The following is a 24918-nucleotide window of genomic DNA, read 5'->3' as shown; positions in this document are numbered from 1 at the left end:
CAGATGGAGAAGAGGAGGATGATAATTACATGCCCCCCTCTGAAGACGAGGCAAGCATCGGCGACGACGAATTCACTGTGCCAGAGGATCCCGTTGAACAAGAGCGCTTCAAACGCCGGCTTATAGCCACGGCAAATAGCCTTAAGAAAAAGCAGCAGCAGCTTCAAGCTGATCAAGACCTGCTAGCTGACAGATGGACTGAAGTCCTCGTGGCCGAGGAATATAAACTCGAGCGCCCCTCCAAGAGTTACCCAAAGTGCAGGTTTCTACCTCGACTAGAGGAAGAAGCGTATGATACGGCTGATCGGCCACCTCGTGGACGCCATAGAGAGGCATTCCAGCCAAAAACTCAGCCTCCACCCCGACGCCATTCAAATAAAAAGGCATGGGGAGATACGCCATACCTGCGAGACATATTGGAGGACAAAGCAAAGCATGCAAGATCGATCTACGGATCACGAGGGCGCACCACTCTGCGAGACGATAAACGTCACGCCGGATACAGTAAAAGAAAATCCGGCGGGGCCAAACACAGCGGGCAAGACCCATTCGAGCTGCGTCGCGATATAGCCCAATACAGAGGCGCCACACACCCCCTATGCTTCACAGATGAAGTAATGGATCATCAAATCCCCGAGGGTTTCAAACCCGTAAACATTGAATCATACGATGGCACAACAGATCATGCGGTATGGATCGAGGACTATCTCCTTCATATCCACATGGCCCGTGGCGATGATCTACACGCCATCAAATACCTCCCACTCAAGCTTAAAGGACCAGCTCGGCATTGGCTTAACAGCCTGCCAGCAGAATCAATTGGTTTTTGGGAGGACCTGGAAGCCGCATTCCTCGATAATTTCCAGGGCACTTATGTGCGACCACTAGACGCCGATGACCTTAGCCACATAATTAAGCAGCCAGAAGAATCTGCCAGACAATTCTGGACACGGTTCCTAACCAAGAAAAATCAAATCGTCGACTATCCGGACGCAGAGGCCCTAGCAGCCTTCAAGCATAACATCCGTGACGAGTGGCTTGCCCGGCACCTTGGACAGGAAAAGCAGAAATCTATGGCAGCCCTCACGACACTCATGACCCGCTTTTGCGCGGGAGAAGACAGCTGGCTGGCTCGTAGCAATAACATGACCAAGAGCCCTGGTAATTCAGATAACAAGGACAGCAATGGCAGGTCACGTCGCAACAAGCACAAGCGCCGCATTAACAGCGACAACGCTGAAGATACGGCAGTTAATGCCGGATTCAGATGCTCTAAGCCCGGTCAGCGGAAAAAGCCATTTAAGAGGAACACTCCGGGCCCATCCAGTTTGGACCGTATACTCGATCGCTCGTGCCAGATACATGGCACCCCTGAAAAACCAACCAATCACACCAACAGGGATTGTTGGGTGTTCAAGCAAGCCGGCAAGTTAAATGCCTAAAATAGAGACAAGGGGCTGCACAGCGACGAGGACGAAGAGCCCCGGCCGCCGAACAATAGTGGACAGAAGGGCTTCCCCCCACAAGTCCAGACGGTGAACATGATATACACAACCCACATCCCCAGAAGGGAGCGGAAGCGTGCACTCAGGGACGTATACGCGTTGGAGCCAGTTGCCCCAAAGTTCAACCCATGGTCCTCCTGCCCGATCACTTTTGATCGAAGGGACCACCCCACTAGCGTCCCCCATGGCGGATTCGCCGCATTGGTTCTAGACCCAATCATTGACGGATTTCACCTCACTAGAGTCCTTATGGACGGCGGCAGCAGCCTGAACCTGCTTTATCAGGATACAGTGCGGAAAAATGGGCATAGATCCCTCAAGGATTAAACCCACAAAAACAACCTTAAAAGGCGTCATACCAGGTGTAGAGGCCAACTGCACAGGCTCAGTTACAATTGAACTGGTCTTCGGATCCCCGGACAATTTCCGAAGCGAGGAGTTAATCTTCGACATAGTCCCGTTCCGAAGTGGCTATCACGCACTGCTCGGACGAACCGCATTTGCAAAGTTCAATGCGGTGCCGCACTACGCATATCTCAAGCTCAAGATGCCAGGCCCTCGAGGAGTCATTACGGTCAATGGAAACACCGAACGCTCTCTCCGAACGGAGGAGCACACGGCGGCCCTCGCAGCGGAAGTACAAAGCAGCCTCTCAAGGAAATTCTCCAGTCCGGCTATTAAACGTCCGGACACCGTCAAGCGCGCCCGGAGTAACCTACAACAAAACCGCCTGGCACATTCCAAGCAAGCGTAGCAATACGGCCCCAACCCCAGCCCTCGCGAAACTGCGAAATCAGTACTACGCATACATAACTACGCTCTGAAAATACCATGGGCACAGGGGGAGGGGCACGACCACGGCACACACAAAAATGCGGCTCGAGCGCACTAGGGGCTCCCGATTTTGTCATTATTTCCTACTTTCAGGACTCCACTCTTCGGAAGGCCTGTCCGGCAGTACAACCGCCGAACACACGATGCAATAACCAAGGAGGCAGAAAGCTACGTCGAATTCCCAGGTGGTCTCTATAACGAGCAAAATACTTGTCTTACATACCGTCTCGCAGCTCGCCCCTAGAGGGGGACATGTCAAATAGTCCCATCTCTTGCTTATCGCACTATTTGTATCGTTCCGCTTTCACAGCAGCCTTTTAAAATAAACAATGCTTAGCTTCAGCTTATTATTGCATTCTCTATTCATTTCTTTTTCAATACATATGTTCAGTTATGACATTTAGCACCCGTACACTTTGGTACGGTCCATACGCCAGGGGCTCAAGCACCCCATAATACGGTGTGAGAAGTCCGAACACTTTCACAAGTGCGGCACCCCAAACTTATAGCATTATATGCATCAGCTCTGAATCATGTCTTTGGTCAAATGTTGGGTTTGCCCGGCTCCTATGTTTTGGTACCTTACGTTCCGCTCTATCGGCTAAGGTATCGCTAGGAGAACTACTGCGATTGTGCCCCGGTTCTGCCGGGCTTAGCACCTCAGTGGAGAAAGCTAAAACTGACTGTCATGATAAGGTGAGAGACTAGTCGCTGTTCGGCGAAGTTTTCGAGTTCCTAAAGACTTATGCCGCTTAGGGCGAGGGACCGGCCCTGTCTGGCTTAAGGGCATGTATCGCGCCCCGAATTCGGCCTTGCGAATACCAGGGGCTTTGCCGAAATTTAAAATTATAGAATTCTATGGCTAAGTGAGAGTGATAAAGCAATATTAGTCCAGTTGCCTTGTTCGTTGTGCTGAGCAGCTCCCTCGAAGGACCCAAACATGGGAACAAGAGTGCTCAGGTTTATCCCGAACACCCCAACACTCGTGGCATGGGGGCAGAAGCCGAGGACTGGCCATCTCTCAGATTGGATAAATAGCCAAACTGAAGGTAATATTTTAAATTCACACAAGCGTTGCATAGAGCATATGAAACAAGTTTTCATCATACAGGATCACACAAGCAAGTTTACTCAAATATTACATCCTTTGAACATTCGTCTGCCACAAGATGGGCACCCTTCAGGACACCCTCATAATAAATTTCGGGGGTGCAATGCTCCTTGCCCTGCGGCGGCCCTTCCTTGATCAGCTTCACGGTGTCTAGCTTGGCCCACTTCACCTTCACACGGGCGAAAGCCCGGCGTGCACCTTCGATGCAGACGGACCGCTTGATGACCTCCATCCGTGGGTAGGCATCTACAAGCCGCCTCACCAGGCCGAAGTAGCTGTTCGGAAGGGCGTCGCCAGGCCACAGCCGGACTATAAGGCCCTTCATGGCTTGTTTGGCCGCCTTATGCAGCTCGACAAGCTGCTTTAGCTGGTCGCTCAGAGGCATCGGGTGTTCGGTCCCAGTATATTGAGACCAGAACAGCTTCTCCATTGAGCTTCCCTCCTCGGCCTGGTAAAATTGTGCGGCATCCAACACGCTGCGGGGCAAATCTGCGAATGCTCCTGGAGAGCTCCAAATCTGGGTAAGTAATCGGTAATTTACTTTTACATGCTTGCTCTGCATATAGAATGCCTTACCCGCCGTTATCTTCTTCATTGCGTCGTCTCTTGGAGGGCCTTTTGGGCTTCGGCCTTGGCACTTTTTGCGCCCTCGAGGGCCGCGGCAAGCTCAGACTCTCGCGTCTTCGAGTCAAGCTCCAACGCCTCGTGCTTCGTCATGAGAGCCTGGAGCTCTTGCTGCACCTCGCCCACCCGAGCCTCTTGTTTTTCCCGCTCGGTGCGCTCCTTGGCCGCTTTATCTTCGGCCTTGGTTAGCGCTTGCATCAGGGTCGCCACCTTGGTCGTGGCCCCTGGCAAATATACGATGATCCTGTCATTTTGCAATTGCATCTTGTTTTATATATACATATCTATAGACAGGGTATTACTTACCCTTGTTCTCCTCGCGCTGCCTCTTGGCAAGGTCGAGCTCTTTCTTGGACCCCTCGAGGTCCTGCTTCAGTATGGCGACCTCCGCAGTCAGTGCGGCGGATGCCAGCAGCGAAGCCTGCATATGCATATTTACATACTTATATTAGACTCCTACGATATTATTTGACCCTCTGTTCGGCTTTTGTTTGTGAACACCAAACAAAGCATCAGGGGCTACTGTCTATGCGGTAATATTTTTCCTATATTTTAAAACACTTACCTCAAAGCCTGTTAGAAGGCTGGCACAAGCTTCAGTCAATCCGCTCTTGGCGGACTGAACCTTCTGGACCACTGCACTCATAATAGTATGGTGCTCCTCGTCGCTGGAAGCGCTGCGAAGCGCTTCCAGCAGATTGTCCGGCGCCTCTGGATGGACAGAGGTCACCGGCACAGGCGTCTTGCCCCTCTTAGAAGGAGGCCGCGTGCCCGAGCCCGGAACCACTGGAGGTTCCGGCATGGTGTTCGGCTGAGGGCCGAACTCGGAGCTCTCAGGGGCCCCGTCCCCTCAGCTCCCGGAGTCCGGAAGGTCGCCTTGAGGCGCCTCCGGGACTGTCTCCCCTCGACCCGCTACCTCTTGAGACAGCACCTCGGCGTCGTCAACAGGATGAGGGGAGGTGGCGGTCGGGACTGGATTGCTATCCATGTCCGACGAGCCCAGGGATCCGTCCGATGATACATCGATACTCGCTCATGGCGGCCTGCATAATTATGTTCGGCATTAGGGAAAGCAGTGCGACAAAGGAATGCTATGAGTTACTCTGGTATCCGAATACTTACGATCTCCCCAGGGGCTTGGCCTTGGGCAACCACTCGTCTTCGCCTTCGTCGGTAGCGGTGGAATTGTCCGGAAGGAGAGTCCTTCCCTTCTTGGACCCTTCGCCCCCCCCAGTTGGGGCGGCCTTCCTTTTCTTATCTCCCCCAGCTGGAGGGGGAGCATCTTCTTCTTCCTCCTCGTCTTCAGGGGAGGAGTGCGTCGCAGAGTCATCGGACAGTGAGTCCGACGACGTTTGGCGTCGGGAACTCTTTCGGGTTCCCTTGGCCTTCTGGGTCTTCTCCGGCACCGTATAAGGAGCGGGAGTTAGCATCTTCGCCAGAAGAGCGTCTGCTGGGCCTTCAGGCAAAGGAGCCGGACGGTCGATCTGTCCGGCCATCTCCTGCCAGTCCTGTCAAAGGTACGGGAGTTTAGATCCCGCATAGACTCAATCTATATAAAAAAATAAGTATCCTGTGATAGGTAAAGCATCTTACCGCACTGGCTTGGCGCTTCGCGCTGAATCCGCGATACTCAGTAATAAGGGGGGGACCTCGGCACTTTTGAACAGCACCCTCCAGGCATCTTCGTGAGTTGTGTCAAAGAGCCTGTTCAGAGTTCGGTGCTGCGCCGGGTCGAACTCCCACAAGTTGAAGTCCCGTTGTTGGCACGGGAGGATCTCGCGGTGGAGCATGACCTGGACCACGTTGACGAGTTTGAGTTTCTTGTTCACAATGTTTTGAATACATGTTTGGAGTCCTGTCAGCTCTCCCGAACTGCCCCAGGAGAGGCCCTTCTCTTTCCAGGAGGTGAGCCGCGTGGGGATGCCAGATCGGAACTTGGGGGCCGCTGCCCATGCAGGGTCACGCGGCTCGGTGATGTAGAACCACCCCGATTGCCACCCCTTTATGGTTTCCACAAAGGAGCCCTCGAGCCATGTAACATTGGGCATCTTTCCCACCATGGCGCCTCCGCACTCCGCCTGGCGGCCGCCCACAACCTTCAGCTTGACATTAAAGGTCTTCAACCATAAGCCGAAGTGGGGCTTGATGCGGAGGAAGGCCTCGCACACGACGATAAACGCCGAGATATTGAGGATGAAATTCGGGGCCAGATCATGGAAATCCAGGCCGTAGTAGAACATGAGCCCCCAGACGAATGGGTGGAGAGGGAATCCAAGTCCGTGGAGGAAATGGGTAAGGAACACTACCCTCTCATGGGGCCCGGGGGTGGGGATGAGCTGCCCCTCATCTGGGAGCCGGTGCGCGATGTCGTTGGGCAGGTATCCGGCTCTCCTCAGCTTCTTGATGTCTCCCTCCGTGACGGAGGAGACCAACCACCTGCCTCCCGCTCCAGACATGGTGTGGGAAGGTTGAGGTGGGAAGTGCGGACTTGGGCCCTAGAGCTCGAGTGTGCGGAAATGGATGAGCAAAGGAGGAAGAAGGCGAGGATGAAAAGGTGAATCCTTATCCCTTTATATGGGCGGACGAAACTATGCGCCCTCCACTAGCCTGGTAAAACTCGCTTATCCCCCAAGCGCCGTAATCGATGGCGCGGTTGGGTTACCCACGCCCGTATTGATGAGAATCCCGTAATAAGGGGACACGATCTCTGCTTTGCAAGACGTGTCAAAAAACTGCCTCGCGTTATGTGCGGGGCTAGTTAAAGGAAATGGTTCGAATAATCACAGGGCCATGACATAACGTCATGCTGCCAAAACAAGTCAGCAAATTAGATTTGCGAAAATATTATTCTCTCTATGGTGGTATGTGGAACTTATTTTGCAGGGTCAGACACTATCCTTGTATTCAAATTCTTCCGTGGTGTATTCGGAGGAGGAACCCGCCTTGCAATGCCGAAGACAATACTGCGCGCCGGACTCATCGTCATTGAAGCCTAGTTCAGGGGCTACTGAGGGAGTCCTAGATTAGGGGGTCTCCGGATATCCGGACTATATCCTTTGGTCGGACTCTTAGACTATGAAGATACAAGATTGAAGACTTTGTCTCGTGTCCAGATGGGACTCTACTTGGCGTGGAAGGCAAGCTAACCAGTACGGATATGGATATCTCCTCCTTTGTAACTGACCTTGTGTAACCCTAACCCTCTCCGGTGTCTATATAAACCGGAGGGTTTTAGTCCGTAGGACATAACAACTACAACATACAATCATACCATAGGCTAGCTTCTAGGGTTTAGCCTCTCTGATCTCGTGGTAGATCTACTCTTGTACTACCCATATCATTAATATTAATCAAGCAGGACGTAGGGTTTTACCTCCATCAAGAGGGCCCGAACCTGGGTAAAACATTGTGTCCCCTGCCTCCTGTTACCATCCGGCCTAGACGCACAGTTCGGGATCCCCTACCCGAGATCCGCCGGTTTTGACACCGACACCACCATATACCTTCCTCAAAACAGCCACCATACCTACCTATCATGGCATTTCCATAGCCATTCTGAGATATATTGCCATGCAACTTCCATCATCATCATATACATGACTTTAGCATTCATTGGCATATTGCTCTGCATGATCGTAAGATAGCTAGCATGATGTCTTCATGGCTTGTCCGTTTTTTTGATGTCGTTGCTACGCTAGATTATTGCACATCCCGGTACACCGCCGGAGGCATTCATATAGAGTCATATCTTTGTTCTAATATCGAGTTGTAATATTGAGTTGTAAGTAAATAAAAGTATGATGATCATCATTATTAGAGCATTGCCCCAGTGAGGAAAGGATGATGGAGACTATGATTCCCCCACAAGTTGAGATGAGACTCCGGACGAACTAAATAAAAAAGGAAGAAAAGAGAAAGGCCCAAAAAAGAGAAGGCCCAAAAAAATAAAAATAAAAATAAAAAATGAGAGAAAAAGAGAGAAGGGGCAATGTTACTATCCTTTTACCACACTTGTGCTTCAAAGTAGCACCATGTTCTTCATATAGAGAGTCTCTTGAGTTATCACTTTCGTATACTAGTGGGAATTTTCATTATAGAACTTGGCTTTTATATTCCAATGATCGGCTTCCTCAAACGCCTATGGTCTTCATGAGCAAGCAAGTTGGATGCACACCCACTTAGTTTCAGTCTGAGCTTTCGTACACTTATAGCTCTTAGTGCATCCGTTGCATGGCAATCCCTACTCGCTCACATTGATATCTCTTGATGGGCATCTCCATAGCCCGTTGATACGCCTAGTTGATGTGAGACTATCTTCTCCTTTTTGTCTTCTCCACAACCACCATTCTATTCCACCTATAGTGCTATGTCCATGGATCACGCTCATGTATTGCATGAAATTTGAAAAGGTTTGAGAACGTCAAAAGTATGAAAAAATTTCTTGGCTTGTCATCGGGGTTGTGCATGATGTGAATATTTTGTGTGGTGAAGATGGAGCATAGCCAGACTATATGACTTTGTAGGGATAGCTTTCTTTGGCCATGTTATTTTGAAAAGACATGATTACTTTATTAGTAGGCTTGAAGTATTATTGTTTTTATATCAAATGATAGACTATTGCTTTGAATCACTCATATCTTAATATTCAAGCCATGATTAGATATGTGAACAAGATTATGCTAGGTAGCATTCCACATCAAAAATTGTCTTTTTTATCATTTACCTACTTGAGGACGAGTAGGAATTAAGCTTGGGGATGCTGATACGTCTCCATCATATCTATAATTTTTGATTGTTCCATGCCAATATTCTACAACTTTCATATACTTTTGGCAACTTTTTATACTATTTTTGCGACTAACATATTGATCCAGTGCCCAGTTCCAGTTCCTGTTTGTTGCATGTTTTTTGTTTCACAGAATATCCATATCAAACGGAGTCCAAACGAGATAAAAACTGACAAAGATTTTTTTGGAATATATATGATTATTGGGAAGAAAAATCCACGCGAGACAGTGCCCGAGGGGGCCATGAGGCAAGGGGGCGCCCCAGGGGGCAGGCGCGCCCCTGACCCTCGTGGCCACCCCATAAGGCGGTTGGTGGCCTTCTTTCGCCGCAAGAAAGCTCATATCTGGATAGAGACCGTGTTAAAAATTCAGCCCAATCGGAGTTACGGATCTCCGGGAATATAAGAAACGGTGAAAGGGTAGAATCTGATAACGCGGAAACAGAGAGAGGTAGAGAGACAGATCCAATCTCGGAGGGGCTCTCGCCCCTCCCACGCCATGGAGGCCAATGACCAGAGGGGAAACCCTTCTCCCATCTAGGGAGGAGGTCAAGGAAGAAGAAGACGAAGGGGCCCCCTCTCCCCTTCTCTTCCGGTGGCGCCGGAACGCTGCCGTGGCCATCATCATCACCGCAATCTTCACCAACAACTTCACCGCCATCATCACCAACTCTTCCCCCGTCTATGCAGCGGTGTAACCTCTCTCTTACCCGCTGTATTCTCTACTTAAACATGGTGCTCAATGCTATATATTATTTCCCAATGATGTATGGCTATCCTATGATGTTTGAGTAGATCTGTTTTGTCCTATGGGTTATTTGATGATCGTGATTGGTTTGAGTTGCATGTTTTATTATTGGTGTTGTCCTATGGTGCTCTCCGTGTCGTGCAAGCGTGAGGGATTCCCGCTATAGGGTGTTGCAATACGTTCATGATTCGCTTATAGTGGGTTGCGTGAGTGACTGAAACACAAACCCGAGTAAGGGGGTTGTTGCGTATGGGATAAAGAGGACTTGATGCTTTAATGCTATGGTTGGGTTTTACCTTAATGATCTTTAGTAGTTGCGGATGCTTGCTAGAGTTCCAATCATAAGTGCATATGATCCAATTAGAGAAAGTATGTTAGCTTATGCCTCTCCCTCATATAAAATTGCAATAATGATTACCGGTCTAGTTATTTATTGCCTAGGGACAAATAACTTTCTCGTAACAGAAAGCTCTTTGCTAAAACTAACCTAGTTGTGTCTTTACCTAAACAGACCCTACTTTTTATTTACGTACTCTTTATTATCTTGCAAACCTATCCAACAACACCTACAAAGTACTTCTAGTTTCATACTTGTTCTAGGTAAAGCAAACGTTAAGCGTGCGTAGAGTTGTATCGGTGGTCGATAGAACTTGAGGGAATATTTGTTTTGCCTTTAGCTCCTCGTTGGGTTCGATACTCTTATTTATCGAAAACTGTTGCAATCCCCTATACTTGTGGGTTATCACCTCGCCGCCCTCAACGCGGCTTCGCGACGGCGTTCCTCCCCCAACACGAGATCCATCCCCCGCGCGGCATCCTGTTGTGTTTCGTTGAACGCTAGGACCCATGCGGAGCGATGCTTGACCTCGTGAGGAAGGACTGCTTCAGCTTCGTAGACGAGGAAGAATGGAGTCTCGCCCGTTGGCTTGGTGGCGGTGGTTAGGATGGACCACAGCACGGACTAGAGCTCATTGTACCAGCCCCAGCTGTAGGCCTCCGGCTTCATCTTGAAGGTCCTGGTCTTGAGGCCCCTCGGGACCTCCGCGTTCGCGCGCTCGACCTGACCATTACTCCTGGGGTGGGCCACCGAAGCGTAGCAAATCTGTGTTCCAAGGTTAGCGCAGTAGGTTTTGAAGAGGTTGCCAGTAAATTGTGAGCCCTTACCTGTGATGATGCGGTTGGGGACCCCGAAGCGGCTCACGAGGCCCTTGATGAACTTGACAGCAGAACCAGCTGGAATGGTATGAATGGCTTCCACTTCCGCCCACTTGGTGAAGTTGTCGATGGCGACGTAGAGATAGCGGTAGCCCCCTAGCGCCCGGGGGAACGGGCCTAGGATATCTAGCCCCCAGACCGCAAACGGCCATGTGAGCGGGATGGTTTGGAGGCCCTGAGCAGGCTGATGGATTTGCTTGGCATGGAATTGGCAAGCTTCACAAGACTTCACCAGCTCGGCCGCATCGTTGAGTGTTGTAGGCCAATAGAACCCACTGCGGAACACCTTGCCGACGAGGGTCCGTGACGACGAGTGGTGTCCGCAGTCGCCGTCGTGTATGTAATCAGCAACTCCCTTCCTTGATCGCTGGAGATGCAGCACAGTGTGACATCGTTCGGTCGTTTCCTGTATAACTCGCCGTCCTGGATACACTATGTCGTGGCTTGCCGGGCCACGCGCTCCATGTTCTCTTCCTTCTCTGGTAGCGTCCCATGCATCAGGTACTCTTTGAATTCCTTGATCTAGCATTCCTCCTGGGGCTCGAGCGCCAAGAGCAGCCGAGCTCCTGAGGTCGGGCCACAGGCTGGGGCTCCCATGGCCGAGGGCTGTGGGAGCTCCTTGATACGTCTCCTATGTATCTATAATTTTTGATTACTCCATGCTATATTATCTACTGTTTTGGGCAACATTGGGCTTTATTTTTCCACTTTTATATTATTTTTGGGACTAACCTATTAACCGGAGGCCTAGCCCAGATTTGCTGTTTTATGCCTATTTCAGTGTTTCAAGAAAAAGAAATATCAAACGGAGTTGAAACGGAACGAAATCAACTGGAGAAGTTATTTTTGGAAGGAAAGCAACCCAGGGAACTTGGAGCGCACGTCAGGGGAGACACGTGCTGCCCACGAGGGTGGGGGCGCGCCCCCTGCCTCGTGGGGCCCCCGTGGCTCCTCCGACGTACTTCCTGCACCCATATATATCGCCGTACCCTAAAACTTCCAGAACACACAATAGATCGGGAGTTCCGCCGCCAGAAGCCTCTGTAGCCACCGAAAACCAATCTAGACCCGTTCTGGCACCATGCCGGAGGGGGCAATCCTTCTCCGCTGGCCATCTTCATCATCTCGGTGCTCTCCATGACGAGGAGGAAGTAGTTCTCCCTCGGGGCTGAGGGTATGTACCAGTAGCTATGTGTTTGATCTCTCTCTCTCGTGTTCTTGAGGTGATACGATCTTGTTGTATCGCGAGCTTTGCTATTATAGTTGGATCTTATGTTTCTCCTCCCCCTCTACTCTCTTGTAATGAGTTGAGTTTTCCCTTTGAAGTTATCTTATCGGATTGAGTCTTTAAAGATTTGAGAACACTTGATGTATGTCTTGCCGTGCGTATCTGTGGTGACAATGGGATACCATGTGATTCACTTGATGTATGTTTTGGTGATCAACTTGCGGGTTCCGCCCATGAACCTATGCATAGGGCTTGGCACATGTTTTCGTCGTGATTCTCTGGTAGAAACTTTGGGGCACTCTTTGAGGTCCTATGTGTTGGTTGAATAGATGAATCTGAGATTGTGTGACGCATATCGTATAATCATACCCACGGATACTTGAGGTGACATTGGAGTATCTTGGTGACATTAGGGTTTTCGTTGATTTGTATCTTAATGTGTTATTCTAGTACGAACTCTAGGGCTGTTTGTGACACCTATAGGAATAGCCCAATGGATTGATTGGAAAGAATAACTTTGAGGTGGTTTCGTACCCTAACATAATCTCTTCGTTTGTTCTCCGCTATTAGTGACTTTTGAGTGACTCTTTGTTGCATGTTGAAGGATAGTTATGTGATCCAATTATGTTAGTATTGTTGAGGGAACTTACACTAGTGAAAGTATGAACCCTAGGCCTTGTTTACTAGCATTGCAATACCGTTTACACTCACTTTTATCACTTGTTACCTTGCTGTTTTTATATTTTCAGATTACAAAAACTATTATCTACTATCCATATTGCACTTGTATCACCATCTCTTCGCCGAACTAGTGCACCTATACAATTTACCATTGTATTGGGTGTGTTGCGGACACAAGAGACTCTTTGTTATTTGGTTGCAGGGTTGCTTGAGAGAGACCATCTTCATCCTACGCCTCCTACGGATTGATAAACCTTAGGTCATCCACTTTAGGGAAATTTGCTACTGTCCTACAAACCTCTGCACTTGGAGGCCCAACAACGTCTACAAGAAGAAGGTTGTGTAGTAGACATCAAGCTCTTTTCTGGCGCCGTTGCCGGGGAGGCGAGGAAAGCGGCACTAACACCCCGTGAACTAAGCTCTTTTCTGGCGTCGTTGCCGGGGAGGTGAGTGCTTGAAGGTATATCTTTAGATCTTGCAATCGAGTCTTTTAGTTTCTTGTTTTATCACTAGTTTAGTTTATAAAAGAAAACTATAAAAAATGGAATTGAGCTTGTCTCATACGCTTCACCTTTTTAATATCTTTCGTGAGTATGATGGAAAGGATAATTGTGCTCAAGTGCTAGAAGAAGAAATCTATAAAATGTTTGGCACTAAATCCTTGAATTATGAGCATGATTGCAATGTTGTTAGTATGAATTCTTTGAATATCCATGATACTAATGATGATTGCACTAGTTATGATGAAAATGTCTCCTATAAACATGTCAATTTTTGTGGAGTGCATTGGGTTTGTAAGTACACACCAAATAGGGAAGATAGATATTGCAAGAGGCATAAGTACTTAGAAACTGAATTGTTGCAAGGAAGTCTTGATCATTGTGCTGAAAAATTCAATATTTTTCGCACTCCTTGTGAACTTTGCAATGAACATGGTCATTTAAATCTCCAATTCAAATTGTTACATGACCGAATGGTATCCAAAAATTGTGACAATTTGATTACCCTTGAGCATAATAAAGAGCTTAGTCTTCTTTTGGGGTATGAGGAAATGAAACGTATAACTGAGGATATTCCAAAGTTTAATCTTGATAAAGTTCTTCATTTTGATCTAGAGAAAATTTATATGTATTGTGCAGTGAACTGCATTGAAAATCCTTATATTGCCAACTACATAAAAAAGAAAAGAAATAGAAGATGAAGAGAATACTAATGAAAGGGAAGAAACTTCCCAATATCATCCTATTATTTCTGATGATGAATCAGGTAACGAGGAGGAGCCTTCTATTCAACCAATCTCATTAATAAGGAGCTCCAAAAAGAGGATTGAACCCACACATGATGTGGTGAAGAAGAAGAAAAGGAAAAGGAAAAGGAAGAGAGGTAAAAAGATATCTCTCCCAAATAATGTTGCTCCTATTACTATTGTGCCTCATGAAAATATAATTGTGGAAGATAATGATACTTCTTATGATCTTGAAAATCTTTTTGGTACTTGCTTGGAAGAATATGATAATTGCTATACTATTGGTGCTATCCATACTATTAATGATGAGAGTGATTATGCTTATAATATGAAAAGTCCCAAGCTTGGGGATGCTATGTTTGATGAAGATGATGTTTTTGAGAATATATTTGCTGCAATTAATGTTTGTCCCAAGCTTGGGGATGCTACGCTTAATGAAGATGATATTTTTAGTCTCCCAAGTTTTGACATGCAAATTTATAATGATGATAGCATGCCTCCTACTTATGATAATTATTGTGATGATATATATGCTATAAAAAGTAGTGAGGATTATAATTATAAAACTTTTCATGATTATGGTTACCCCTTTTCTGAACATTACTCTTTTGATGTGGAAACAATTTATAGTGTTCAAGTTTCTTATGATACTCCCACTATTCCGAATGAGAAGAATTTTGCTTATGTGGAGAGTAATAAAATTTCTATGCTTGTAGATCATGAAAGGAATGCTTTAGGTGCTGGTTATATTGTTGAATTAATTCATTATGCTACTGAAAATTATTATGAGGGAGGAACATATGCTTGTAGGAATTGCAATAATATTAAGTTTCCTCTCTATGGGCTTAAAGTTTTGAAGTTATGCTTGTTTTAGCTTCCTATGCAAGTTGATTATTGTTCCCATAAGTTGTTTGCTCACAAAATCCCTATGCATAGGAAGTGGGTTAGACTTAAATGTGCTAGTCATATTCTTCAAGATGCTCTCTTTATGTTACAGTTCTTATCCTTTATGTGAGCATCATTGAAATCATCATGCCTAGCTAGGGGCGTCAAACGATAGCGCTTGTTGGGAGGCAACCCAATTTTATTTTTGTTCCTTGCTTTTTGCTAATGTTTAGTAATAAATAATTCATCTAGCCTATGTTTATATGTGGTTTTTATGTTTTAAATTAGTGTTTGTGCCAAGTAGAACCTTTGGGAAGACTTGGGGAAAGTCTTGTTGATCATGCTGTAAAAAACAGAAACTTTAGCGCTCACGAGAATTGCTGCCATTTTTATTTGGAGAGTGATATTTATTTAATTATTTTTTAAGATGATTGATAGATAAATTACTCAGGTCCAGCAATTTATTTGAGAATTTTATGTGCTCCATAAGTATACGTTTGATTCAGATTACTACATACTGTTCTGTTTTTGACAGATTCTGTTTTTCATGTGTTGTTTACTTATTTTGATGAATCTATGGCTAGTAAAATAGTTTATAAACCATAGAGAAGTTTTAATACAGTAGGTTTAACACCAATATAAATAAATAATGAGTTCATTACAGTACATTGAAGTGGTGATTTATTTTCTTATACTAACGGAGCTCACGAGTTTTCTACTTTAAGTTTTGTGTTGTGAAGTTTTCAAGTTTTGGGTAAGCATTCGATGGACTATGGAATAAGGAGTGGCAAGAGCCTAAGATTGGGGATTCCCAAGGCACCCCAAGGTAATATTCAAGGATAGCCAAGAGCCTAAGCTTGGGGATGCCCCGGAAGGCATCCCCTCCTTCGTCTTCGTTCATCGGTAACTTTACTTGGAGCTATATTTTTATTCGCCACATGATATGTGTTTTGCTTGGAGCGTCAATTTATTTTGTTAGAATTTGCTTTCTGTTATTTAGAATAATGTTTTGCATCTTTTATTTCAATAAAAGTGGCATTGATAGTCTTTACTATCCCTATGTTACAAGTCCACATGTTGCTGTTTGAAAACAGAAAGTTCACCGCTGTTGCAATAATTCCCTAGAAAAGTCAGAATGTGATAAAATGTTGAAACCTTTTGCATATTAAGCTCTGATAAATTTAATACAGTGGTAATTTTATTTCATAATTTTTGGAGATAGGGAAGTATGGATGTTGCAGCATTCTTTACAGACTATCCTGTTTAGGCAGATTGCTGTTATGTTTGCATTGTTTGCATATGTTTGCTTCTTTAATGATTCTATTTGAGGATAGTACTATTAAATATGCAGAGGCATTTAGTATTCAATGTTGAATAATAATTTTAGTGGTTTGATACAGTAGATTATGATAAGGTTTTTGCAATGGTTTATACTAACTTATCTCACGAGTCCTTGTTGAGTTTTGTGTGGATGAAGCTTTTGAGATTTAGGGAGACCGTGATATGAGAGGAATTAAGGAGACACAAAAGCTCAAGCTTGGGTATGCCCAAGGCACCCCAAGATAATATTTCAAGAAGTCTCAAGCATCTAAGCTTGGGGATGCCCCGGTTGGCATCCCACCTTTCTTCTTCAACAATTATCGGTTAGTATCGATTGATCCTAAGTTTTTGCTTCTTCACATGATGTTTGCTATACTTAGAATGTCATTTTATTTTGCTTTCCTTGCTGTTTGAATAGAATACCAAGATCTGAAATTATTAAATGTTATATAGTCTTCACATAGTTGCATAATTATTCGACTACTCATTGATCTTCACTTATATCTTTCAGAGTAGTTTGTCATTTGCTCTAGTGCTTCACTTATATCTTTTAGAGCATGGTGGTAGTTTTATTTTGAAGAAATAGATGAACTCTCATGCTTCACTTAGATTATTTTGAGAGTCTTAAATACCATGGTAATTTGCTTAAAATCCTAATATGCTAGGTATACAAGATTAATAATAAAATTCTCTTATGAGTGTGTTGAATACTAAGAGAAGTTTGATACTTGATGATTGTTTTGAGATATGAGGATGGTAATATTAGAGTCATGCTAGTTGAGTAGTTGTGAATTTGAGAAATACTTGTGTTGAAGTTTGTGATTCCCGTAGCATGCACGTATGGTGAACCATTATGTGATGAAGTCGGAGCATGATTTATTTATTGATTGCCTTCCTTATGAGTGGCGGTGGGGGACGAGCGATGGTCTTTTCCTACCAATCTATCCCCCTGGAAGCACGCACTCTCACCCTTCCACCTTTGCTAGCCTCTCTAATACCGCGCACTTTTCGCCGGTATCATACACCTACCATATACCTTCCTCAAAACAGCCACCATACCTACCTATTATGGCATTTCCATAGCCATTCCGAGATATATTGCCATGCAACTTTCCACCATCCAGTTTATCATGACACATTCATCATTGTCATATTGCTAGCATGATCATGTAGTTGACATAGTATTTGTGGCAAAGCCACCGTTCATAATTCTTTAACACATGTCACTCTTGATTCATTGCATATCCCAGTACACCGCTAGAGGCATTCATATAGAGTCATCTTTGTTCTAGTATCGAGTTGTATCATCGAGTTGTAAATAAGTAGAAGTGTGACGATCATCATCCAATAGAGCATTGTCCCAAAAAAAGAGAGAAAGGCAAAAAAAAGGCCAAATAAAAAAAATAAAGGCCAAATAAAAAAAGAAAGGCCAAAAAAGGACAATGCTACTATCCTTTTTCCACACTTGTGCTTCAAAATAGCACCATGATCTTTATGATAGAGAGTCTCTTGTTCTGTCACTTTCATATACTAGTGGGAATTTTACATTATAGAAATTGGCTTGTATATTCCAATGATGGGCTTCCTCAAATTGCCCTAGGTCTTCATGAGCAAGCAAGTTGGATGCACACCCACTTAGTTTCTTTTTGAGCTTTCATACTTATAGCTCTAGTGCATCCGTTGCATGGCAATCCCTACTCACTCACATTGATATCTATTGATGGGCATCTCCATAGCCCATTGATACGCCTAGTTGATGTGAGACTATCTTCTCCTTTTTGTCTCCTACACAACCACCATTCTATTCCACTATAGTGCTATATCCATGGCTCACGCTCATGTATTGCGTGAAGATTGAAAAGGTTTGAGAACATCAAAAGTATGAAACAATTGCTTGGCTTTTCATAGGGGTTGTGCATGATTTAAATATTTTGTGTGGTGAAGATAGAGCATAGCCAGACTATATGATTTTGTAGGGATAACTTTCTTTGGCCATGTTATTTTGAGAAGACATAATTGCTTAGTTAGTATGCTTGAAGTATTATTGTTTTTATGTCAATATTAAACTTTTGTCTTGAATCTTTCGGATCTGAATATATCACAAGTAAGAAGAATTACATTGAAATTATGCCAACTAGCATTCCGCATCAAAAATTCTTTTTTATCATTTACCTACTCGAGGACGAGCAGGAATTAAGCTTGGGGATGCTTGATACGTCTCCAACGTATCTATAATTTTTGATTGCTCCATGCTATATTATCTACTGTTTTGGGCAATATTGGGCTTTATTTTCCACTTTTATATTATTTTTGGGACTAACCTATTAACCGGAGGCCCAGCCCAGATTTGCTGTTTTATGCCTATTTCAGTGTTTCGAGAAAAAGGAATATCAAAGGAGTCGAAACGGAACGAAATCAACTGGATAAGTTATTTTTGGAAGGAAAGCAACCCAGGGAACTTGGAGTGCATGTCAGGGGAGACACGGGCTGCCCACGAGGGTGAGGGGCGCGCCCACCCCCCTAGGGCGCGCCCCCTGCCTCGTGGGGCCCCCATGGCTCCTTCGACGTACTTCCTGCACCCATATATATCGTCGTACCCTAAAACTTCCAGAACACACAATAGATCGGGAGTTCCGCTGCTAGAAGCCTCCATAGCCACCGAAAACCAATCTAGACCCGTTCCGGCACCCTGCCAGAGGGGGCAATCCTTCTCCGGTGGCCATCTTCATCATCCCGATGCTCTCCATGACGAGGAGGGAGTAGTTCTCCCTCGGGGCTGAGGGTATGTACCAGTAGCTATGTGTTTGATCTCTGTCTCTCTCTCGTGTTCTTGAGGTGATATGATCTTGATGTATCGCGAGCTTTGCTATTATAGCTGGATCTTATGTTTCTCCTCCCCCTCTACTCTCTTGTAATGAATTGAGTTTTCCCTTTGAAGCTATCTTATCGGATTGAGTCTTTAAAGATTTGAGAACACTTGATGTATGTCTTGCCGTGCGTATCTGTGGTGACAATGGGATACCACATGATTCACTTGATGTATGTTTTGGTGATCAACTTGCGGGTTCCGCCCATGAACCTATGCATAGGGCTTGGCACATGTTTTCGTCGTGATTCTCTGGTAGAAACTTTGGGGCACTCTTTGAGGTCCTATGTGTTGGTTGAATAGATGAATCTGAGATTGTGTGACGCATATCGTATAATCATACCCACGGATACTTGAGGTGACATTGGAGTATCTAGGTGACATTAGGGTTTTGGTTGATTTCTATCTTAAGGTGTTATTCTAGTACGAACTCTAGGGCTGTTTGTGACACTTATAGAAATAGCCCAATGGATTGATTGGAAAGAATAACTTTGAGGTGGTTTCGTGCCCTACCATAATCTCTTCGTTTGTTCTCCGCTATTAGTGACTCTTTGTTGCATGTTGAGGGATAGTTATGTGATCCAATTATGTTAGTATTGTTGAGGGAACTTACACTAGTGAAAGTATGAACCCTAGGCCTTGTTTACTAGCATTGCAATACCGTTTACACTCACTTTTATCACTTGTTACCTTGCTGTTTTATATTTTCAGATTACAGAAACTATTATCTACTATCCATATTGCACTTGTATCACCATCTCTTCGCCGAACTAGTGCACCTATACAATTTACCATTGTATTGGGTGTGTTGGGGACACAAGAGACTCTTTGTTATTTGGTTGCAGGGTTGCTTGAGAGAGACCATCTTCATCCTACGCCTCCTACGGATTGATAAACCATAGGTCATCCACTTGAGGGAAATTTGCTACTGTCCTATAAACTTCTGCACTTGGAGGCCCAACAACGTCTACAAGAATAAGGTTGTGCAGTAGACATCACTCCTCCCGAGGCTTTGTCATGCTTGAAATTGGTGGCGAAGCTGATGGCTTGAAGAGCCGCTCTTCGAAGACGCTGGCCTCTTGCGGTTGCCGCTTGGATGCTCTCTTGGCGATGTCATCAGCTTCCTTGTTGGTGCCCTAGGGCACGTGCTGCAGCTCCAGGCCCGAGAACTGCTTTTCCATCTTGCGCACCTCCGTGAGGTAGGCCTCAATGTGCTCATCCTTCGGCTCATACACCTTGTTGGAAAAGTTGAGGAGGAGCTGCGAGTCGCCTTTGACGGTGAGGCGCTCCACCCCTAGAGCCGCCGCAGCCCTCAGGCCAGCTATGAGGCCTTCGTATTATGCGATGTTGTTGGAGACCTTCTCGCCGTGCTGAAAACAGAGTTGCACGGCGTAGTAGAGCGTGTCCTGAGTGTGCGAGATGAGCACTGCTCCAGCCCCCGCGCCCTGACGCGAAGGCGCCATCGAAATACATGACCCAGCCGTCTGGTGCCTCGCTTCCTGGGAAGGTGGATCGGTCTTCTCTTTCCTCAAGAGCCGGGGCGTCTATCCATTCTGCCACAAAATCGGCGAGCGCGACTCCCTTGATGACCCTGGTAGTGCTGAACTCCAACTGGAATGCTTGCAACTCGATGTTCCACTCGGCGACCCTTCTGGCTGAGTTAGGGCTCCTGAGCACCCTCTCCAATGGGTAGGATAAGACGACCTTGATGGGGTGGCCCTGTAAGTAGTGCCGCAACTTGCGTGAGGCCACCAAGAGTGTGAGCAGGAGCTTTTGCGGCATGGGGTAGCGCACCCTCGCGTCCTGCAGTACGGTGCTGACAAAGTACACCGGGTGCTCGACGAGGGCTGGCACACTATCGAGGCTCGGGTCCCATGGAGATTGTGGCATATCCTGAGGTGGTGGGTTTCCTGAGACCTGACTGTCCTCAGGAGCTTCTGCGATGTTGCCCTGCTGAGCTTGATCTTCCGCCGCTGATGGCTTTGTTGTGCCTTCCTGACCCCGCACTGCATTAGCTCTGGCTTGGCGCCGCACACCCTTGCCTCGACACTCCTCCCGAACTACCACCAGCGCGGCGCTGGCAGAGTACGGGGTGGCGGCAAGGTAGAGCACCTAAGGCTCGAGAGGCCGCGGTGCCACCATCGCTGGGGGGATGGTGAGGTATTTCTTGAGGTCTTGGAAGGCCCAGTCGGCTTCCGGGGTCCACTCGAACGGGCCCTTCTTCTTCATGAGCTTAAAGAAGGGTAAGGCACGCTCGCCTAGCTTGGAGATGAAACGCCCTAACGCAGTCACCCGCCCTGCTAGCTTCTGCATTTCCTTGAGGGTCTGTGGTGGGCTCATGTCTTCGATGGCCTTGATCTTCTCCGGGTTCGCCTCGATCCCTCTGTGGGATACGAGGAACCCCGGTAGCTTGCCGGAGGGGACGCCAAACACGGACTTCTCTGGGTTAAGCCTCAAGTTCACTTGGCGCAAGCTCTCGAAGGTCTCCTCTAGATCTTGAATCAATGTCCTCGCCTCGCGAGATTTGACCACTATGTCATCAACGTAGGCCTCTGTGTTTCTGCCGAGCTGCCGCCCCAAGGCGATTTGCATCAACCGTTGAAAGGTTGCGCCCGTGCTGCGCAGCCCGAAGGGCATGTAGGTGTAGCAGTACACCCCGCATGGTGTCAGGAAGGCTGTCTTCTCCACATCCTCCACCGCCATCTTGATTTGGTGGTATCCTGAGAATACATCCAGGAAACATAGCAAGTCACACTCGGCGGTGGATTCGACAATTTGGTCAATGCGCGGAAGCGGGAACGGATCCTGGGGGCATGCTTTGTTAAGGTTGGTGAAGTCGACGCACATTCGTTCCTTCCCGCCTTTCTTCGGTACTACGACGGGGTTCGCCAGCCATTCGGTGTGTCGAACTTCTCGGTTGGTACCTGCCGCCTCCGGCTTGCGTGTCTCTTGGACGATGAAGGTATGCTTCTTAGTGGATTGCCGTCTTGCTCGCTTCTTCACAGGGCGTACGTTGGGGCACACCCTTAGATGATGCTGGATTACCTCTCTCGGGACCCCTACCAGCTGATTGGGCTCCCACGCGAATATCTCCTTGTTCGCGCGCAAAAACCTCACCAAAGCTTCTTCTTGTCCCGGCTCAAGGCATGTTCCTATGGTGAAGGTGTCTCTTGAAGACCCGTCTTCGTCGACCGGCACCTGCTTGGTCTCCGCCTTGTATTGAGTGAATAGCTGCTTCTTCTTGGTGGGTGCGGTTTCCTTGGCCTCGGGTGTACCAGCGCCGGCTAGCTGTGTTGTTGCCGCGGTCTTGAAGGCGAGCCTGAGCACCGCCATGGCCTCCTTAGTGTGCCCCTTGATGGTGAGGACGCCCTTGCTCCCTGGCATCTTCATGAGGTTGTAGGCCGGGTGAGTCGCCGCCATGAACTGAGCGAGAGACAGGTACCCGAGGATGGCATTGTATGGGAGACCGATGTGGGCGATGTCAAAGTCCACCAGCTCGGTGCGATAGTTGTCTCGCGTGCCAAAGGTGACAGGGAGGTGGATCTGCCCCAGAGAGTGGGCAGCTCCACCACCCACTCCTGTGAAGGGCTTGCTGAGGCCGAGCCGTTCGAGCGGCACATGAAGAAGGGTGAAGGCTTCTACGGAGAGCAAGTTGAGGCCGGCACCGCCGTCGATGAGGGTCTTGGTGACGGCCACATTGCAGATGGTGGGTGTGCAGAGCATCGGGAGCATCCCGGAACCGGTGGTGGAGCCGGGGTGGTCTTCCGAGCCGAAGGTGAGGTCGGCCTCCGGCGCAGCCCAACCCGGCGGACCCCTGGGCGCTTGAAGGCTGCCCCAATCTGGCGGAAGAAAGGTTTGACGTGGAGATCTGAAGGCGGTGCTTGGGAGCCACCCAGCAGTGTCGCGACTGCCTGGTGCACCGGCATTGCGTAGCGCGCGGTGAAGACGTTGTGGAGTTCCCCCCAGGATTCCATCGTGGATCCCGGGAGGTTGAGCAGCCAGGCGCGCGGCTCGCCAGCGAGGGCCATGGGAAACTAGTTGCCGATGGTCTTGTCGTCGCCTCCGGCATCGAGGACGGCCTCCTCCTACGCCAGCAGGAATGGTGTCGAGTCTGCCACGCCGTCGTAACGCGGCGCCATCTCCGGCCTGAACTTGGCCGACCACTGCACTTGCCGCAGAGCGGGGGCCAGGGCTCGATACCCAGACTCCCTGCTGCTGGTGTTGGCCGCAGAGGTTGGTGGCGGGGCACCTGCCATGGGAGCGTAGTGCGGCGGTACGGGGCGCAGCTTGGCGGAGAGGAGCCCCGGTGCACCCCTACCTAGCGCGCCAAATGTCGGATGTGGGGTTCTGGCAAACCCTTAAGGTTCGAACACTGGGGTGCGCGCGAAGCCTTTCCTTCCTACCGATCTACCCCCTAGCTCGCTAAGATCTTGCGGACGAACTCGACGAACTCGCAAGACAGAAAGACACGAGGTTTATACTGGTTCGGGCCACCATTGTGGTGTAATACCCTACTCCAGTGTGGTGGTGATGGATTGCCTCTAGGGCTGATGATGAACAATACAAGGGAAGAACAGCCTCCTGAGGTTGAGGTGTTCTTGTGTGTAGGCTCTCGATCGGGTTGGGTCGAGCTAAGATGAGATGAGATCCTCTAAGATCTGATCCCCTCCGACCTCCTCTCCACTATGGTGGCTAGCTCTACTTATATAGGCCCTGGTCCTCTTCCCAAATATCGAGCGGGAAGGGAGCCAACAATGGCGGGCTAATTTGAAGGGGGGCAGCTAGTATAAGCTATCCTGACAAAAGTGGTCTTTGCGTGCCAAAATCTCTGGTGGTGACGCCGTCTTGGGCTCCACGATGACCTCCGTCTTGCCATCCTCCTAGTCTTGGTCTTGTTGCACCAATATTGCAACCTTTTTCCTGATGCCTCGGTACTCTTCGCCTGCGCTGGCCTCCTTCGCACAAAAGAGGAAACAAGGACGTTGCGCACGCTGGCGCGTGCCTGGCGCCCGCCTGGTGTCGTGTGTCATGGCTCACGTCACGAGGGCCTCGTGAGGTTTTCCCTGCCTTGATATCTCTGCTCCTCGTGAGCCTGCCTAGCTAGGCCCCTCCAGAGGAGGCCTTATGTCGTCCACCTCGCGAGGGTCTTGGGTGCCTTGTTGGTGAAGATGGGTCGTACGGCCTACTGGCTCAGCCACGCCGCGGGCCGCAGGCAGGCAAGTCTGGGGACCCCCGTTCCCAGGACGCCGACAGATCGTTTATGACCTAACTAAGGTGAAATGGATCATTTATGAGCTAACTTAGTTGAAATGGATCGTTTATGAGCTAACTAAGGTGAAATGGATCATTTATGAGCTAACTTAGGTGAAATGGATCGTTTATGAGCTAACTTATGTGAAATGGATCATTTATGAGCTAATTTAGGTGAAATGGATCGTTTATGAGCTAACTTAGGTAAAATGGATCATTTTAGAGCTAACCTAGGTAAGATGGGTCATTTTGGAGCTAACCTAGGTAAAATGGGTCATTTTAGAGCTAACCTAGGTAAAATGGATCATTTTGGAGCTAACCTAGGTAAAATGGGTTATTTTAGAGCTAACTTGGGTAAAATGGATCATTTATGAGCTAACTAAGGTAAAATGGGTCATTTTAGAGCTAACTTAGGTAAAATGGATCGTTTATGAGCTAACTAAGTTAATTATGCCATTTTGACATAAGTAAACTCAGTACATGTCATTATTGAGCAAACCTAGTTAACTAAGCATATTAGAGCTAACTTAGGTCATTTTTGATGAAATAAAGCTAAGTATAGATCGTTTTAGAGCTAACTTAGGTAAACTGGATGGTTTTGGAGGTCAGTAAGCTTATT

Source organism: Triticum urartu, chromosome 2A (assembly GCF_056163025.1).
Source record: "Triticum urartu cultivar PI428250 chromosome 2A, HENAU_Tu73, whole genome shotgun sequence".
NCBI classification, from domain to species: Eukaryota; Viridiplantae; Streptophyta; class Magnoliopsida; order Poales; family Poaceae; genus Triticum; species Triticum urartu.
The sequence above is the reverse complement of the archived record's forward strand: the minus strand, read 5'-3'. Positions refer to the sequence as shown.